Raw genomic sequence first — 16007 nt, forward strand, 5'->3', positions numbered from 1 at the left:
TTGAATCTGATACTTAAAAAGGAAAGCCCTGTTGGTGATCTTTCCAAAACGTGACATCAATTAATGCCATTTCCTATTTTCCTTCAATAATTTTTGAATGAGGTAGGCTATAAACAAATACCATTCTTCCATTTAAAAATATTCAAGGGAGAACAAATGGATAAAATCCAAAGTCTTTAGGCCAGTCAGGCCCTGAATTACTTCATTCTGTATATGTCTCTATCCTTATTTCCTGCCCTTCTGCCAAATTTCACACCAACCTTTAAGGAACATTCGTAGTTCCTTAAAAGGACTATGCTTTTTCTTGATTCCAGGCCTTTGTGTATGCCAATACTTCTGCTTGGAACGCAGCAAGCAGTTTCTAGTGGGAAAAAAAAGAGTTTTGGCAGAGAGTTAGTTTTCTTTTCTCTATTGCAGATATATTGTTTATTTTCTGGAAAGAGACACTTGCATTTTTGTAGTACCTTGTTTAACAATAATAGACAAGACTTCAGGTTTCTGGTCTGACATGTAAATAATTTAGAAGTCATCACTCCATCCTAACAAGAACTAAAAAGCTAAACAAAATGAGAAATTAACAACTCTTCTTAGAACTGCAGGAGAAGTGGGGTCACAGGGAAAACAGCTTCCCCAAAATTAGAGACACAGATGGGTGGATTCAAAGAATCACAACTTACCATAGAAACGCACCTTTGCAGGAACCATTACTGGAGTAGGAAAGTCTGAGCTCTAATTGGTGAATTGCCAGAGGCTCGTTATGGATTAGTTTGAGAGTTAAAGATTCTGGGGGGCTTTCACGCTTTTCTGAACTTTACCTCCATGAATTCTCAGAGAAGATCAGAGAAAAATCCCCAATTGCTTCCTGCATGAGGAGTGTAAAAGGAACTATTTTGAAAAATTCTAGAACATTTTATTCTTAACAAGACTTGCCACCAAAAGAAACTATTTTACTAGAGCCTAGTGTACTGGGATTTTTACAAGTGGTTAACTGACCTGGGAGAAAGGAAATACCCAACTCCAGCTCCCTCTAGACATTGTGTACCACCTAAGGGGGTGGAAAAACAAACTGAGAACTGAAGTTTACAGCCTAGGAACACAGGCTCACTAAAAGAATGAGATAAAATGGTAGAACTATAGGACACTTCCGCTTCCCATATATCTTACCACATTACTAAAGGGCTGTTTACTGCAATTCCTTTGACCCAGTATATTCTATCTGCCTTTCAATAAAAAATTACAAGGCGCATTAAAAGGCAACATAGTTTGAATGGACAGAGGAAGCAGCGGAACCAAACCCAGAGGATGACAGGGATGTTGGTATTATGAGACCATGAATTTAAAACAACTATGATTAATATTGTTTGAAATGCTTGTTCCCTGGTACCATAAAGAAATAGTACTTGAACATAAATTTAATTTAGTAAGGCCATTTTTACTTCTGCAGAAAGGGTACACTCACCAGCAGTTTTGCCGCGAGAATACACCAAACAAAGGAGACAGGGTCATTTATAACCTGATGCGTCCACCCTACTGCTGTGTCTGGTTTCCATTGGCTAGAATGGGGCCTCACATTCTGTATTTGTCCTGACTGGCTAGCAACTTAGAACTTTTTAAAAGAGGCAAAGGTAGAAGAGAACAAAGGAAGGAGGAGGTAACTTGTGGAATACTGAGAAAGGTAAAAACACTTTTAAATAAGGAAGAGGAACAGGCTATGACCAATCCTTGCTTGGACTAATACCAGCATGCCAGGGCAAATATTTAGGAGCACAGGTCTTTGAATAAATTTTGCTTCTAAGAGAAGTTACTATTTATTCCGAATTAGATGGGGAGGAAAGCATTTGAAGAGGAACCTCTACTTTATTTTTTACAGTATGCTAAAGGCTTTAATGGGAAAAGTAGACAACATGCAAGAACAGATGGATAATGTAAGCAGAGAGATGGAAATTCTAAGAAAGAACTGAAAATAAATGACAGAAAAAATACTGTAACAAATGAAAAATGCGTTTGATGGGCTCATTAGTAGACTGAATGTGACTAAGGAAAGAATCTTTTGAGCTTGAGGGTATGTTAATAGAAACTGTCAAAACAAGAAAGCAAAGAGAAGAAACGAATAAATGGAACAGGATATCATATACCTGTATGGGAGTACCAGAAAGAGAAGAAAACAAAAAGAGCAGAAGCAATATTCAAAGCAACTATGACTGAGAATTTCCCCAAATTAATGTCAAGAAACAAACCACAGATCCAGAAAACTTAAACACCAAACAAGTGTTCCTTCCAAAACAGAAAGCCCAAAGCCCACATGGGTTCACTGATGAATTCTTCCAAACATTTAAGGAAGGAATTATACCAATTTTCTACAATCTTTTTCAGAAGATAGAAGCAGAGAGAATGCTTCCTAACTCATTTTATGAGGCCAGCATTACTGTAATACCAAAGCCACAGACATTAGAAGAAAAGAAAACTACAGACCAATATCCCTTATGAACCTAGATACAAATATCCCCAACAAAGTATTAGCAAATTGAATCCAACAATGTATAAGAATAATTACATGCTACAACCATGTGGAATTTATCCCAGGTATACAAGGCTGGTTCAGCATTAGAAAAATAAATTAATGTAATCCATCACATCAATGGCCTAAAGAAGAAGAAAATCACATAGCAATAGGTGGAGTAAAAAACATTTCACAGAATTCAACACCTATTCATGATGAAAACTTTCAGCGAATGAGTGTTAGAAGGAAACTGTCTCAGTGTGATAAAGAACATCTACAAAAAGCCTGCAGCTAACATCATACTTAATGGTGAGAAACTAGAAGATTTCATGCTAAGACTAGGAACAAGAAAAAGGTGTCCCGTCTCACCATTCCTTTTCAACATCTTGCTGAAAATCCTACCTAATGGAATAACACAAGGAGAGGAAATAAAATGTATATCGATTAGAAAGGAGGAAATAAAACAGTCTTTGCTTACAGGTAACATTTATCTATTTACAAAATCTGAAAAAATTGACAGAAGTCTCCTGGAACTAATAAGTGATTATAGCAGGGTTGCAGGATACAAGTTTAATACACACATTTCAGTCATTTTCCTATATGCCAACATATAGGAAACAAGTGGAATCTGAAATTAAAAACCCAATACCATTTACATTAGCATCCCCGGAAATGAAATGCTTAGATAGAAATCTAACAAAATGTGTACAAGATCTATGAGGTAAAATTATAAAACTCTGATTAAAAAATTAAATAAATGGAGAAATGTCTCATGTACATGAATATTCTGAATCAACATTCTCAAATTGTCATTTATTCCCACTTGCTCTATAGATTTAACTAAATCCCAATTAAAAAAAAATCCCAGCAAATTATTTTGTGGATATTGAGAAACTGGTTTCAAAGTTTATGTGGAGAAGCAAAAGACCCAGATTGGTCAACTGAATATTGAAAGAGGAGAACAAAGTTGGAGGACTGATAGTACCTGACTTCAAGTCTTACTGTAAAGCTGCAGTGGTCAAGACAGTGTATTATTAATGAAAGACAAAGGAACAGAAGAGAGAACCCACAAGTAGACCCACATAAATATAGTTGGTTGATCTTGGACCAGGGGGCAGAGGCGATACAATGGAGAAAAGATAGTCTTTTCAATAAATGATGATGGAGCAATTGGACATTCACATGGAAAAAACAGAATCTGGACACAGACATTATACCCTTCACAAAAATTAAGTCAAGATGGATCACAGACCTACATGTAAATTGTAAAATTATAAAATTCATAGAAGATAACATAGGAGAAAACCTAGATGATGACCTTGGGTATGGTGATGACTTTTAAATTACAACATGAAAGGCATCTATGAAAGAAATAATTGATAAGCTGGACTTTATTAAAATATTTTATGAAAGACAGTGTCATGAGAAAAGACAAGCCACAGACTGATAGAAAATATTCACAGAATATTTATTTGATGAAAGACAAATTCAACAATAATAAAACTAAAAACCTGATTTAAAAATGGGCAAAAGACGTGAACAGACTTTGTACCAAAGAAAATTTACAGATTGTAAATAAGCATATGAAAAAGTGTTCATCATCATATGTCATTAGTTAATTGTAAATTAAAACAATGATGAGATGTTACTACATTAGAATGGCCAAAATTCCAAACACCGACACTAGCAAATACTGTTGAGGATGTGGAGCATGAGGAACTCTCATTCATTGCTGATAGGAATGCAGAAATGGTACAGCCACTTTTAAAGATAGTTTGGCACTTTCTTACAAAATTAACCGTACTAATCATATGATTTAGCAGTTGTGCTCCCTAGTATTTACCCAAATGAGCTATGAATTTACTTCCACACAATAACGGCACACTGATGTTTATAGCAGCTTTATTATTAATTGCCAAAACTTGGATGTCCTTTAGTAGGTGAGTGGATAAGCTGTGGTACATTCAGACAATGACATATTACTAAGCACTATAAAGAAATAAGCTATCATGCCATGAAAAGACATAGAGGAATTTTACATGCGTATTTTTAAGTGAAAGAAGCCAATCTGAAAAGGCTATACATACTGTAAGATTCCAGCAATATGACATTTTGGAAAAGGCAAAACTAGGAAGACAGTAAAAAGATCAGTGGTTTTCTTGGTTTTGAGGGGAGGGAGGGATGAATAGTTAGAGCACAGAAAATTTTTAGGACTGTGACACTTTTGTATACTTATAATGGTGGATACATGTTACTATGTATTTGTCAAAACCCATAGAATGTACAACACCAAAAATGTTCAAAGAGCAGGAAGAGAATTACAGCTTGGTTTAGAAATGCTCTGCACAATATCCTGGTAGTTGGTAGTGGCAGACTTGGAAAAATCTTGCTGCGATATAGAACTTCAAGTATTATATTTCTGTGAACCCTCTTGGACAGGAATGAAATTGACTGAGGTAAAGACCTACATTGGCTTTTGGGTAGTAATTAATGATTTGGCCAGATGATCAGGGACTTTGAAAGAATATGATTGTAAGATTGGTAACAAGGAAATCTGGAGTAGAGGTGTGATGGACCTTTCGTAATGGTCACTGAGTGAGGAAAATTATTTTCCATGTGCTTCTCACCAAAAGGTCTGATTTTGAAGGACATTGTCAATAATTAGGTGAACAAGATGATCCACCTTGGGGATGTTGTTCAGAAGGGTATCCAAGTGCTTGCTCCATGGGCTTGTAAATGTAGTGGCCATGGATATAAGCATGGGCCCAACGTCATAGATATTTTCTTATCAAGGTTGTTCTGACTCTGCCACTGCTAAATTCCAGATTGAGAAGTAGCACCACCAACCCTGGGTCCCCAATATGGTATAGTAACTCAAGGGGACTAGACAGTTTCTATGGGACAGGTTGGTTACATTTGATCTCCTTCATCATGGAGGAGGCAGAAATTTGTTCTCACTGGGACCAACACTTACTCTGGATATATGTGGGGAAAAGAAAGAGAGATCAGCTTGTTACCATGTCTATATAGAAGGAAGTAGACATAAAAGACTCCATTTAGTTCTGTATTTGAGATGCTGTTAAACTGTGACCTTACCTCCAACCTTGTCCTTGCAAGAGACATGTGCTGTGGTGACTTAAGGTTAAAAGGATTTTGGGTGGTGCAGAATGTGCTTTGTTAAACAAGTGCCTAAAGGCTGCTTATGGTTAAAGGTCATCACCATTCTCTTTAATCTCAAGAAAGAGAAAAACATTTGTCTCCTGCCCCTCCCTGGGCTATGGAACATCTCCGGGTAATACCCATTGTGTGCCTTGTTTACTGAGTAAGGAGAAACCGCCTTTAGGAATAAGGTGGGACTTGCTGGAGCAATACTGCTAAAAGGTTTATGGAGATGTCGCATATACATCTCAAGGCACAGCATTTTCCTTTAAACTTATTCATGTTACAAGGATTTTTTGTTCATATGTCTTACTGCTGGTTTCCTCCCTACAATGATCCTATTGTCCAGCCACTCCCTTATCGTTTTGATGGTAAAGATAATTATCAATAAATACTAAGGGAACTCAGAGGCCGGTGCCGGCGTGGGTCCTCTGTAAGCTGAGCGCCGGTCCCCTGGGCCCCGCTTTCCTTTCTCTACACTTTGTCTCTGTGTTTTATTCCTTTTCTCAAGTCTTTCGTTTCCACCTAACGAGAAACACCCACAAGTGTGGAGGGGCAGGCCACCCCTTCAGATATAGAATTGTTTTCTGGCTCTGTCATGCTTCTACCATCATCCATGAAGTTATTAATATAAATTAAACATAGACTGAGACTCTGACATTTAAAAAATTAAGGCATAAGCTTTAAATTATTCTGTTATACATGTAGGGGGAAAGGAAAATGCTAATAGTTTTCTTTTAACTTAGCAGAAAAACTAAAATACTGCTTAGAAATACAGAGATGTATTCTTATGACATTTTTCCCAGGTCAAAACCTTGTCAGTAAGACAATCAGAATTACAGATTCCTTTTGGAGGTTATTTTCACAGGACAAGGCAACACTTTGTAACACTTTGGAGTCTTATAAGACATTTTGGTTCAAATAACATTTATATTACAGAGAATGGATTTCTTTTTAGCAAGGAACAGAAGAGGTTCTAGTAACAATTATGAATATTCACACAGCTCCATATTGCCGAGGATAACAAGTGGATATTTTTTGGAACATTCTTAATTTAATACCTTATCAAATCAGATTTTTAAAAATACTTTATGATGCAGAATTATGTTTCTCTTTTCATAGCTGCAAGGAGAAGGGGTATCTTCTCAGACTTCTTTGGTTAATTATAAAGACTTTCATTTTTAAGGTCAGCTTCTGAAATTTTATTAGCTATATTATAAGCAGGCCTATAGAAGATAATTTTATTGGCAGAAATGGAGAAAGTGATAAAAAGTTATTTAATACCAAATCATAGGATGGTATTGTTTTTCTTCTATATTATTAAATACCTTGTTTACCTATAATTTCTTTCAAAAGACCTTGAAACATCAGGGAAGATAAATGGTCTATCCTTGTTTTTTTTTTTTTTTTTTTTTGAGATGGAGTCTCGCTGTGTCGCCCACTCTGGAGTGCAGAGCCGCGATCTCGGTTCACTGCAAGCTCTGCCTCCCGGGTTCTTGCCATTCTCCTGCCCCCGCCTCCCCGGTTCTTGCCATTCTCTTGCCTCAGCCTCCCAAGCAGCTGGGACTACAGGCGCCTGCCCCCATGCCCGGCTAATTTTTTTGGTATTTTTAGTAGAGATGGGGTTTCACCGTGTTAACCAGGATGGTCTCGATCTCCTGACCTCGTGATCTGCCCCCTTCGGCCTCCCAAAGTGCTAGGATTACAGGCGTGAGCCACCGTGCCTGGCCTATCCTTGGGTTTAAAATTATAGAATAATAGTGTGTAAGAGATATGAAAGAAAAAAATTAAAAAATAAAGTTTCTAGAATAAGAGCAGTCAGGTTTAATAGCATTTTTAGAGTGGATATATTTAGGAATGTTATAAAACTCAATATTTGTCAACAATAGGAGATGGCTGGCAAGAGACTACATAGAGACTGCATTTACTGGCATATTTTTCCAAATAAGGATGTTATTCAGACTGTATATAGAACATTGAGTTTAAGTTATACTTAGAGCCATTTAATTAGGAATAAAGAGGACTTGGTGGTAGTGGGAAGAGTAGGGGAGAGGCATGCCAATAGTCTTTAGCTCTCCGGGGGACTGGACGTACGCTGTGATACTCCAGAGAGCAGAACTAGGAAGGCAGAGCTTAGCTTTAGCCATAAGGAAGAAATTGGCCTGTGTATATGTTAAGCCCAAGGTCGGCTGACCTACCAGACATGTTTTAAAAAGTGATTTCTTTATTGAATTTGGAGTTGGAAACCATCCATGTTTCTTCACCCAACTTTTTACTTTGAAAAGGTTCAAGATTTCAAAATTTGAAAAATAGGACAATAAACATCTGTATGTCCTTCACCTAAGTGTACCAATATTTTTTGCCACACTTACTTTCTCTCTCTCTCTCTCTCTCTCTCACACACACACACACACACACACACTTTTTGATGAAACATTTGAAAGGAAGTTTCAAAACTCATGAAATTTACCCTTATCTTCTTCAGCAAGTATCCCCTAAGAACAGAGACACTTTCTTACTGTTCCCATTCATCCTTAAGACAATGTTCAGCTTGCAGGTGCCATGATTCTCATAAACCAGTAAGAAAAATAGTGCCTGTTTTCCCTGTAATACAAGATTCATTCAGTAAAGTTCTTGCCTGCTTCACAAGGTGCATTGCTGGAGGCCTGCTCTCTGCAAGCCTCTCAAAGAATATGAAAATAGTCCTGCCCTCAAGAAGCTCATCAGATGAAATAATACATATGAAAATACTTAAAATATTAACTATGATATAAGTGAAAGATGCTATTATCATCTCTGCAAATTCTTTTTCTCGAAGAAAATAGGGTTTAGCAGATGGAAAAACATTAAAAAAAAAAAAAAACCACCAGAGGGCACTATAGTAGCATTTGAAAAGCAGTGTTTGAAGGTATTATAAATATATATTAAAACTTCATTATTTTTTCTTCTCAGAGTAATATACTATGATTGTATTGCCTTCTAAATTCAACTCTTGTGCACCCTATTAACTGGTGTTCTTAAATATTTGTAATAATTTCAGACCAAAAAATAAGTTTTTTTTACATAGACCCATGTATATTATTATACTGAACAATATAATTTTTTTCCTGAAAATTTAATAATCTTTGACATACTGAAGGTCCATGGCTTATGTGCCTTGGACAGATTTCCAATGTTTGGTCGAGAAGATTGGGTTAGGGGGAGCGGTAATTCTGATGAAATGTTTAGAACAAGGGAAGGTAGATCATCCATCAAACCTTTAAAATACTGCTTTTTGTTTTTTCCTTTGGAAGGGTCAAGTTCCATTCCAGTTTTGTTTCACTGGCTTGACTCCTTTGAAATATTTTAATTTGTGTTGCCCCTACTCTTTCAAAAAGCAATATTCTTTAAATGAAGAATGAATATGAGAATACTCAGGAAAAGTGGACAACTGTCAGTAGTCTACAGACTTTTAAAAATGCCTTTGAAGCGTAGTTCTTAATTGGAAGTTTTCTACATATTGCCAATGGCATCACTGATGTGTAATTTTTGTTTTCTCTAGAGTATCATATAGAGATTCAGCATTCATTCTTCATTTTGAAAGAGATATATTTGAGCAACTTAGGCATTTGGTGTGCATTTTGAAAAATTATACTATAGGCCAGGTGCAGTGGCTCATGCCTGTACTCCCAGCATTTTGGGAGGCTGAGGTGGGCAGATCACCTGAGACCAGGAGTTTGAGACCAACCTGGGCAACATGGCAAAAACCCGTCTTTACTAAAAATACCAAAATTTGCTGGGGTTGGTGGCACATGGCCCGTAATTCCAGCTACTTGGGAACCTGAGGCAGGAGAATCACTTGAGCCTGGGAGGTGGAGATTGCAGTGAGCAGAGATCGTGCCACTGACCTCCAGCCTGGGTGACAGAGACTCTGTCTTAAACAATAACAACAACAAACAAAACAAAACAAAACAAAAATTATACTGTAAATTACTAGGAATTTCAACTGAGTGCATAGAGGAGAAAAAAACCCTCTGTCGCTGAAAGAATGATGGAGGTGAAGCCTTAAATTCCATACATCTCACTCTGGGATTTCTCAGTTTTATTTTTGCTTCCAAGGCAGGGTCTTGCTCTGTCGCCCAGGCTGGAGCACAGTGGTGCAGTCACAGCTCACGGCAGCCTCAATCTGGGCTCAAGCGATCCTCTTTCCACCTCAGCCTCCCAAATGGCTAGGACTACAAGCACATGCTGACATGCTCAGCTATTTTTTATTTTTACTTTTATTTTTAGTAGAGACAAAGTCTTGCTATGTTCCCCAGGCTGGTCTCAAACACCTGAGCTTATGCCGTTGTCCTGCCTCAGCCTCCCAAAGTGCTGGGATTACAGATGTAAGCCACCTTGCTCAGCCTCATTGATTTTATGAATAATTCTAACAGCTCTGCCAAGGATAATCAGAATTTTTTTTGAATTACAAAACTAGATATGAAAATTAGAAGACTGATAGAGACAGGGACATTTACTGCAGCAGTGATTGCTCAGAGAAAGAGAGAGGAAGGGAGGAGAGAGAGACTGAGACTACTGAATCACAATTTAGCATAAAAATTAGTGATCATAATATGGACAAGAGACAGGGAAATTGTATACTGAACAATATAATTTTTTTCCTGAAAATTTAATAATCTTTGACATACTGAAGGTATGTCCATCCTGCTGAGAGCCACCTTTACCACTCATTAAAACCTTGCATTCATCCTTCAAGTCTGTGTGCAACCTAATTCTTCCTGGATGCTGGGCAAGAGCTTGGGATACAGAAAGCTGTCACACTGGCCCTCTGCCCTTGCAAAAAGGCAGAGGGTCCATTGAGCTGGTTAACAGTTATGCTGTCTGTGGATGGCAATGCTAAAAGAGCCTTGTAATACTGAAGGTCCATGGCTTATGTGCCTTGGACAGATTTCCAATGTTTGGTCGAGAAGATTGGGTTAGGGGGAGCGGTAATTCTGATGAAATGTTTAGAACAAGGGAAGGTAGATCATCCATCAAACCTTTAAAATACTGCTTTTTGTTTTTTCCTTTGGAAGGGTCAAGTTCCATTCCAGTTTTGTTTCACTGGCTTGACTCCTTTGAAATATTTTAATTTGTGTTGCCCCTACTCTTTCAAAAAGCAATATTCTTTAAATGAAGAATGAATATGAGAATACTCAGGAAAAGTGGACAACTGTCAGTAGTTTACAGACTTTTAAAAATGCACCCACCCCTAGACACTATTGCAGGGCTGGAGCCCAAAGCACTCGCCCTGACTCCTGCACCTTGCAGTCTGCATGCTCCCCTTCTTGTCAGGGGTTTGAGCAATGGTGACTGAACAGGCAAGTCACACCCGTGTTGCACATCCTTCGAGGGGGATCAGGGAACTCTCCCATTTCAATAATTACTATTCTGTGTTGTTAAGATTATATTTGGGATTATCTATTTAGAAAAAAAGGAAATACAGAAAATGTTTTGGAAATATTCCATTCAAAAGGGTGAATATAAAGTATTCAGACGTGAGGATAGACTTTTGTTATCAAGCAACATATATTTATCGAGCATCTCTGATAGAGGGATGGATTCAAAGATTGTTCTGCCTTCAGGGAGTTTACAAACGTACTTGAAAAACTAGCAATGGAAACAGCGTGTGATAGGATTTTGATGAAAACACTAAGCATCAAAGGAGATCAGGGAATGAGAACAGCTTTGTGGCTGCAAAGATCTGAAAAAGAGCTGGGTCTGAAATGGAATCTAGGAAGGATTCACTGAGGCAAAGGAAAGGAGGAAAGGGGTGAGGAGAGAGAAAAGAATTGATATAGGGAATTGTATGAGAAAGGCCAACAATGTGTGGAGTACATTTTAGTCCCACGATGCCAACAAAGAAAGCATTTATAGATCGAGTATCTGGCTTCCATTTCTAATGAGAGAGAATCTTAGATAAGCAAGAATATAAGTTTCTACTTTGAAGTATTAATTACTATCATTTCAGCAAAATGTTTATCTTCTCTCAGAATTCAATACATGGTAAATCATTTTTAAAGAAAACTGAGGTTTCAGAAATTACCCCAAGGTGAAAGCTAGTCTTTATTACTCTGATCTAAATTATTATGTATCTTATCTGTTTCTTTTTCTTCAACTTTTATTTTAAGTTCTGGTCCAAGGTGAAAGCTGGTCTTTATTACTGTGATCTAAATTATTATCTATCCGATCCTTTTCTTTTCCTTCAACTTTTAAGTTCTGGGGTACGTGCGCAGGATGTGCAGGTTTGTTAACGTAGGTAAACGTGTGCCATGATGGTTTGCTGCACGGATCAACTCATCACTTAGGTATTAAGGCCGGCATCCATTAGCTATTCTTCCTGATGCTCTCCCTCCTGTCCCCCAGACAGGCCCCACCGTGTGTTGTTCCCCATGATGTGTCCATGTATTCTCATAGTTCAGCTCCCACTTATAAGTGAGAACACGTGATGTTTGGTTTTCTGTTCCTGTGTTATTTGCTGAGGTTAATGACTTCCAGCTCCATCCGTGTCCCTGCAAAAGACATGATCTCATTCCTTTTGATGGCTGCATAGTATCCCATGGTGTATATGTACCACATTTTCTTAATCCAGTCTATCACTGATGGGCATTTAAGTTCTATCTTGTCCTTTTAAACTGTTTATTGTAACATGTTGAGTATAATAATTTGAAACCTTCCATTTTGCTATTTTTATATAAATCTTTTTATCTGTTAAATCTTATAACTATAAATGTTTACTTACTACATTATTTTACAAGTACATCAATTTTTGTAACTTTTAATTGACTATTGAAAATAGCATTAATTAGTGGCAATTACAGATCATTAAGCTCAACATTATGTGTTGTAAAAATTATCAAAGATCACTGATCATTAGAGAAATGCAAATCCAAACAACAATGAGATACCATCTTATGCCAGTCAGAATGGTGATTATTAAAAAGTGAAGGAATGGCCGGGCGCGGTGGCTCAAGCCTGTAATCCCAGCACTTTGGGAGGCCGAGGCGGGCGGCTCACGAGGTCAGGAGATCGAGACCATCCTGGCTAACACGGTGAAACCCCGTCTCTACTAAAAATACAAAAAAACTAGCTGGGCGAGGTGGCGGGCGCCTGTAGTCCCAGCTACTCGGGAGGCTGAGGCAGGAGAATGGCGTGAACCCGGGAGGCGGAGCTTGCAGTGAGCTGAGATCTGGCCACTGCACTCTAGCCCGGGCGACAGAGCAAGACTCCGTCTCAAAAAAAAAAAAAAAAAAAAAAAAAAAAAAAAAAATGAAGGAACAACAGATGCTGGTGAGGTTGCAAAGAAAAAGGAAAGCTTTTACACTGTTGGTAGTAATGTAAATTAGTTCAACCATTATGGAAGACAGGGTGGTGATTCCTCAAAGATCTAGAAGCAAAAATGCCATTTGACCCAGCAATCCCATTACCAAGTATATCTCCAAAGGAATGTAAAATATTCTATTATAAAGCTACATGCACATGTATATTCATTGCAGCACCATTCACAATAGCAAATCAAACCAAATGCCCATCAATGATAGACTGGATAAAGAAAATGTGGTACATGTACACTATGGAATACTATGCAGCCCTGAAAAGGAATGAAGTCATGTCCTTGCAGGGACATGGATGGAGCTGTAAGCCCTTATCCTCAGCAAATTAATGCAGGAACAGAAAAACAAATACTGCGTGTTCTCATTTATGAGTGGGAGCTGAACAATGAGAATACATGGACACATGGTGCGAAACAACACACTGGGGCCTGTTGAGGGGGGTAGGAGGAGGGAGAGCATCAGGAAGAATAGCTAGTGGATGCTGGGCTTCATGCCTAAATGATGAGTTGATATGTGCAGGAAACCACCAGGGCACACATTTACCTATGTAGCAAACCTGCACGTTCTGCACACGTATCCCAGAACTTAAAAGTTGAAGAAAAAAAATTATCAAAGATGAAAGCGCAGTTATTTTATAGAGATAGAAACTTGAGAGGGTAGATATGCTTTTATTCTTTTAAAAATATTCACATAAATAGATTCTGATATTTCCTTACATGGGATTGCAGTTAATGATAGAGTGGGGCTAAGAGAAAAGAAATTAACAGATGTTAAAAAGAAAATTATTTAGCAACTTATTTTTAAAAAGTAGCTTGTGGCTTATTGGAACACAAATTATATAATAGTGTTTTATGTATGTATATGTGTGTATATATTAATATATATACACATGATCACAATTACTATATATATTTCATATATATATTTCAAATATATATATTTCATATATATAAGTGTATATATATAGTGTATACATGTACACATATATGTGAAATATAGTGAATTTTTCCAGTAAGAATCTTTTTATTGTGGAAAACCTTTTTTTATTTTTATTTTAAAATTTTTTATTTTAATTTTTGAGGGTATTAGGTGTGTATATTTATGGGGTACATGAGATGTTTTGATACAGGCCGCAATGTGTAATAATCACATCATGTAATATGGGGTGTCCATCCCCTCAAGCATTTATTTGTGTTACAAACAATCCATCATACTCTTTTAGTCATATTAAAATGTACAATTAAATTACTGTTGACTATAGTCTCCCTGTTGTGCTATCAAATACCAGGTCTTACTCATTCTTTTAAAAAATTTCCGACGGAAGAACCTGGAGTGTGGCGTGACCATGGGGAAGCAAAAGAAAACAAGGAAGTATGCGACCATGAAGCGAATGCTTAGTCTCAGAGATCAGAGGCTTAAAGAAAAGGATAGATTAAAACCTAAAAACAAAGAAAAGAAGGATCCCAGTGCGTTAAAGGAAAGAGAAGTTCCCCAACACCCTTCCTGCTTATTTTTCCAATATAATACACAGCTGGGCCCACCTTACCACATCCTCGTTGATACCAACTTTATCAACTTTTCCATAAAAGCCAAACTGGACTTAGTGCAGTCAATGACGGACTGTCTGTATGCCAAGTGTATCCCTTGTATAACTGACTGTGTAATGGCTGAAATTGAGAAATTGGGGCAGAAGTATCGAGTGGCTCTAAGGATCGCCAAGGATCCAAGATTTGAACGATTACCATGTACACACAAAGGGACCTATGCAGATGACTGCTTAGTACAGAGAGTAACTCAGCATAAGTGTTACATTGTGGCCACAGTTGACCGGGACCTTAAAAGAAGAATCCGTAAGATTCCTGGAGTTCCTATCATGTACATTTCTAACCACAGATACAACATCGAACGGATGCCAGATGATTATGGAGCCCCTCGATTCTAATTCTTATAAGACACAATTCCTCTGCCTTTCTTCAGCCAGCTTTCTCTTGTTGCCAGTTCATTACACGAAATGTAGCGGGATTTTTAAGGAATCAGAGAGACCGATGGAGTTCACGAAGATATTTATTATTTAGGTGCACCGGACCAGTTAGATTAACATCCAAAGGACCAGCCCCGAACAAAGAGTTAAGTTACCTTTTAAGCATTTCGTGGGGCGGCGGGGCGGGATCTGTGCAGGGGGAAGCACATTACAGAAGTGAGAAAGACAGTTAATTAATTGAGACATGCATTACATCATTTCTTACTTTTCAAGGAAAAACATGTTTTATGACTTGAGTTTATCTGTCTAGTTACCTTGCAGCTGCACAGCTAGAGAAACAGGGTATTCCAATGCCTGGGAAAGGAGGAGAGATAAGGCTCACTAGCCACAGAAAAACAGGCAGTTAATTTTTAAAGGACTCCAGCTCTTTCTCTTTCTCACAGGGAATTGGGTTCTCTTACATACAACTGAGTTACTGCTTACACATTTTAAAATTTCTTTTAATTCCTTTTCCAATGCAATAGCATGAATTATTATTCTGTTGACCTATTTGCCCTATTATGAGCTGAGGGTAGTTAGATATGCTCACTCTTTTTTTTTTTTTTTTTTTTTCCTTGAGACGAAGTTTTGCTCTGTCGGCAGGCTGGAGTGTAGTGGCGCGATCTGGGCTCACTGCAGCCCCTGCCTCCCGGGTTCAGGTGGTTCACCTGCCTCAGCCTCCTGAGTGGCTGGGATTGCGGGTACATGCCACCATGCCCAACTAATTTTTTTTTTTTAGTAGAGACAAATACAGAAAAATATGCCTCGGCCTGCCAAAGTACTGGAATTACAGGCGTGAGCCACTGTGCCTGGCCTGCTCACTTTCTGATGCTGCTTTTTTGTTGTTTGTTTGTTTGTTTGTTTTGAGACGAGTCTCGCTCTGTCACCAGGCTGGAGTGTAGTGGCGCGGTCTCGGCTCGCCGCAACCTCCGCCTCCCGGGTTCAAGCGATTCTCATGCCTCAGCCTGTGGAT

At 38.0% G+C, this 16007-nt stretch overlaps 1 pseudogene across 3 annotated transcripts in view; it reads left to right on the forward strand.

Annotated features, from left to right (window-relative positions):
• LOC104664093 overlaps window positions 1-16007 on the forward strand; it is a 29821-nt pseudogene that overhangs the window by 1476 nt on the left and 12338 nt on the right. The window contains exon 3 of one of the 3 annotated variants that reach the window (XR_748204.2): window positions 14303-15648. The exons of 1 other annotated variant lie outside the window; for it this stretch is intronic. The product of XR_748204.2 is annotated as an rRNA-processing protein FCF1 homolog pseudogene, transcript variant X1 (transcript). Of the gene's footprint in view, window positions 1-1870; window positions 1921-14302; window positions 15649-16007 lie in introns of those variants that run through there. One more of the 3 variants, XR_004052671.1, reaches the window with a different exon arrangement.

The sequence above is a fragment of the Rhinopithecus roxellana genome, chromosome 2, assembly GCF_007565055.1.
Source record: "Rhinopithecus roxellana isolate Shanxi Qingling chromosome 2, ASM756505v1, whole genome shotgun sequence".
In the NCBI taxonomy this organism is placed as follows: domain Eukaryota; kingdom Metazoa; phylum Chordata; class Mammalia; order Primates; family Cercopithecidae; genus Rhinopithecus; species Rhinopithecus roxellana.